This window comes from Citrus clementina, unplaced genomic scaffold (assembly GCF_000493195.1).
Source record: "Citrus clementina cultivar Clemenules unplaced genomic scaffold, Citrus_clementina_v1.0 scaffold_1, whole genome shotgun sequence".
Classification (NCBI taxonomy): Eukaryota; Viridiplantae; Streptophyta; class Magnoliopsida; order Sapindales; family Rutaceae; genus Citrus; species Citrus x clementina.
Window position 1 is genome coordinate 17,542,810 of NW_006263303.1, and position 4,987 is coordinate 17,547,796.

The window sequence follows — 4,987 nt, forward strand, 5'->3', positions numbered from 1 at the left end:
ATATAGGAGTTCTATGACTCCTAATATGGTGGAAGCATTGATACTGATGCAAAATTGGTTGCGATCTTCACTTTTTGTTGATTCAACAACAAACCTCCAAGCATTGGTTGAGGAAAACGAGTTTATAAATGCTCTTACAGAAGGAATAAATATTAGTGGTTACTTATTTACTTATTTATTTTTAAGATTTGTTTACTTTAAGAGTTATTTACTTCAAGTCTTTTTATTTCATGTAGAACTTCATAAATCGACACAAGCGGACTATCCAAGTGTTCTAATATAAAGATTTTTTGTTGCAACAGTAAGTATGTAACTATGTATATTGATTTGGATCAAGCATAATAATCAATTATAAAATTAAGGCGTAGTCATAATACAAACATGATACTAGTAATATTGAGAATTGCATAATAATCAATTACACAATTAGGGCGTAGTATAATACAAACATGCTACTAATAATATTAAGAACTGTTAAGGCATATTGAGTGATTCCACTAAATGTTGATTAATTTTTTAATTTTTTCTGTGGAATGGACTGATTTGCTTTATTTTTTATTTGTTGTTGCTCGATATTTTGCTACAATGTTGGTTAATTATTGCTAATTTGGAGGTGTTGGGATGAGTATTGATAGTGTTGGCGATGGATTATTAGCATTGTTTGTCATGTGGAGATGTTTAATCATGATTGCCATTTGCCATTTTAATTTTTAGATTTGTAATTTTTGTACTTTCATTGTACTTAACTACATGTTTTATGTTTCATTAACTTTAAAATGACTTGTTGAAATATTGTTGAGGATGCTTTTTGTTGTTGAGGATATTTGGATTGAAGATTTTTGAATTTTAAGTGGTTTTTGGTAGAATTTTTTGTTTAAATTGTTCCAACTTGTTCTAACTCGAATTAACCTGAATTTTTAGATTGAATTATTCTAACCCAAACTAATCTAAATTAACCTGAATCGAAATTTTAACCCAAATTACCAACCCAATCCAATCCGAATTACGAACCCGAATCGAACCAAACCGAAAAGCTTATTTAATTAATCATTCATAGCATCATACATGAGCAGGTTAAGATGCTAAACAGCCGCTGCCATTTAAGTGTAACTAGGACATAAGGAAGAAAACAAGTCAGAGTAATAGGTACAAATAATATCTTTCATCCCCCTTAAATTAGTAACCTAGTTCTCCTCATTATCTTTCAAACCCCTAAAAGCGTTTTGTCTTTTCCTTGCAGAGGCTCAAGCATGAAAGAAACGCATATTCGAATCACCCTCTATTAACCATTGAACCCATAACCGTTGTTTCCAGTACATCAGAAAGCCAAGATTGAAAATGTTAAAAATTTTATTCAATCCACATTGGTGGATTAAGACGGTGAAGCAACATCCCTTAAAAATGTGGCTCATTAATACTTCCATCTTCCTTATTGTAAATTAGCAAAAATATTATTATTTACTGTATATTCACGAGTTTTTACTTCGCAAGTATAGTTTTTAGAATAAGAATATTTGAATCCACTAAATTTTTCTTTACACCCATTTTAAAAAATAATTTCACTAATAACAATTAAAAATTTAAAAATCAAAATTACATTTCACTAATTTCTTTCTCTCTCTCCATTACAATTGCATATGTTCTCTCTATTTTCACATTTTACAAACTAAACACTCAGGCTGTGTTTACTTTCTGGAGTGGAAGTGAGGAGTGTGAATTCCTCCCATTCCAGTATTTACTTGCAAGTTTTGAAGGGGGAGTGGGATTCCCACTCCATGGGGCCCACTCAATTTTGGAGTGGGGAGTGAGATTCCCACTCCCACTCCTTTAAATACCAAAAATGCCCTTAAGCAATATAAAATATTACGATTGTACCATATATAAAAGGGACCTAATGGTATCGAATTCCAAGTTCATCAACCCTAACCAGTGAAATCCCAAAATCTAATTCGTGAAATCCCAAAATCATTGCTCGATTTCTTCATATGGAAGAAGTCACCGGTGCCAGCGAAAAGAGAATACATGAACTAGCCTCAATCAGAGCTCTTCGGAATCACTACCCATGCTGCTAAATTCTCTTTGGTTGATTTCGAATCATCCAAGGTAATGTTTTATACTCTAATTTTTTTTGAAAATTAAACACTAATAATATTCATGTCGCTGATCTAGTTTTTGTTAAGTCATACATGCAATGATATGTCATTAATCAATAACATTGATTAACTTTTAGTGGTATTATTTGTTTCGGTAATAGAATTTTAGATTTCATATAGAACATAGCATAAACTGTGTTTTAAAAATGCTCATATAGTGATGTAGGTATGATGATTTCCATTGGTTGGCTTAGATTTGTTTACTAAATTGTTTGATCGAATCGATTTTGGTTGACAAATTGAGTTTAATGAGGCGGGATTATAATCACAATAATTTATCTCTGTGTTACCTATATTGCTTATTAAATTATTTGATCGAATCGATTTGCTTATTTTCTTTGTCAATAAGTGAAAATAAGAGAGGAAGTTTTCTTTTCCAGTAGGTGAAGTTTTTATTATGCCTTAAACTTTTTGCAATAGTTACCAACACATGAAACTCAACAAGTGTAAACTTTTTGCAATATAATTAGTTTATATTTATATTGGAATGTAAACTTTTTGCAATTTTTATTTGGAGATAATGATTAGATATTGACTCTTTAATGCACATGTTTGACTTATGATATTAGGAAAGATAAGTCATGATAATCACATAGTCTACTTTATCCTTATTTTCTTATTTAAGTTATCATTTTCTCTTGCTGCGACTGTTGAGAAAACACTTGATCAATGACAAGTTGAAAAATAGTTAGCCTTATTATTATTTTGGCATTGGGAAGAATTTTTGCCTTTCACCATTATTTTGGTACGTATAAGGAATTTTTTTTTCTTTTTTTTTTGTTTCTTTAGTTTTTGTTAATGCAAGATTATAATTTGTAACATGAAATACTACAAACTTTTAGCATATAGGTTAATGTTAATAGAATGAAAAAGAAAAGTTCTGCTTTACTTACATGCTCATCAATTTTGATTCAATTGACATGATAAAACTCTATTCTAATTTTCTTTTTTCTTTTTTTGCTTAAATATTCAAATATCTATGTGCTCTACAGAACGAAAACCAAAAAGGGTATAATTGAGATCTCTAAAATTTTTAATAGAATGTGACGGGCAGAGGTTGTTAGCATACAACTGTTATAACCACAGCTAAAGATGCTAATGCTTATGAAATTGAAAGATTAGATGTTGGACCAAGAAAATTAACTGAAAAGAGAAACTTTTGTGACAAGAGGCTAAGTTTAAGGGGGGGGGGGCTGTATGTTGTAGGTCAAAGTATTAGGGTGGTAGGTTTAAAGTAGATGGAAGACAGATACATTCTCGGTTTAATGTATAACAGCAAAAATTTGACCCTTTTTACGTCTCCGGCATCCAAGCATTAGCTACTTTTGTCTGTGTTTTAATAGAAAACTAATTGAAAGAGAATGAAAGAGATTGTTTTTGCTGCTGTTCGATTTGATCAATAAAACGTAGCAGAATCATTTCCTTTTGCTAGTTTTGGCTTATTTTATATAACTGATGGATTAGTTAATATATTTTCTAGCCCATTTAGTTGAGGTTCCATCATAAAGAAATAAAAATATATTTTCCTTTGCTATAATTTTATTTATCTAGATCTCTTTTTTGTTAAGCTATAGGATGACTCGGTTGTTAGCAAGAAAATAGAAAATCTTTGTAACTATACAAGAACTAGTTGTCATGTTGCAAATGATTATGGCTGTGTGTGCTGCTATGTATTCCTATGTTTACTTATCTTGTGAACAAAGGTTGGAAAGTCCAAATTCAGCATATAGAGTTTACCAACAACTGTCCTATTTGCATGGCTTGATGTTTTAAAGTGATATAAAATGTTTGTCGCAATTAAGAATGGATAGACAAACATTTTTCAAATTATGTAAGCTTTTTTGTGAGAAAGGGAGTTTGGTTAGAAGTAAAAGGGTGTTTCCAGAGGAGATGGTTGCAATGTTTTTGTCAATCTTAGCACATCACGTCAAAAATTGGGTTGTCGGTTTTAACTTTAAGAGATTCAAAAGAATAGTTATTAAATGTTTTCATGAGTATTTAAGGGCAATGATTAGATGTCAAAAGGAATTTTGGAAGCAACCTGAGCCAATTACAGACAACTCAACAGACCCAAAATGGGAGTGGTTTATGGTAAGTATAATATTTCGTTTAATCCGTGTCTTCTCTAATATACTTTGTAGATTGACTCATTAATTTTTTTAATAGTTTATTGTAGAATTACTTAGGAGCTTTAGATGACACTTATATAAAAGTTCATGTTTTCGAAGGCCGATAAACCAAGATATAGAACTAGGAAAAATGAGATTGCAACAAATGTTTTGAGATTTTTTTCACAACATTTGCAATTTATATATATCATACTGGGATGGGAAAGTTCAACTCATGATATGCGGGTGCTAAAAGATGCCTTAACTAGAAGAAATGGGATAAAAGTCCCTCATGGTAATAAATTTAACCCCATCTTTTAGCTTGTAAGAGTATATTACTTGGCGAATATTTTTTTTATACAACAATATCTTATTCTTTTGATGAGCGTACTTTCTACTGCTGACAAAGAATTATATGATTTACAAGCTAAGTTGTATAATGAAATATGTAAGATTGAAGCCTTAGGCGAGCAAGAAATATTAGATGCGATTGATATTTTGGAAACCAAACATGATATGCTACGTGTGTTTTTCAACTTGCCCAATGAAATGAAAAAGGGGTATATCCTTTGAAAGATTGGTTGTGGTTTGTGAGATGCAGTCCTTCTATTACTTTGGAAATTTGGATTGTGTTTTGTCAAATGAACACACCATTTTGGAACTTTAGAGATGTGTTCTTATATAATATTATTTTGGAACCTTGGACTTGAGGTCTGCACGCCGGAC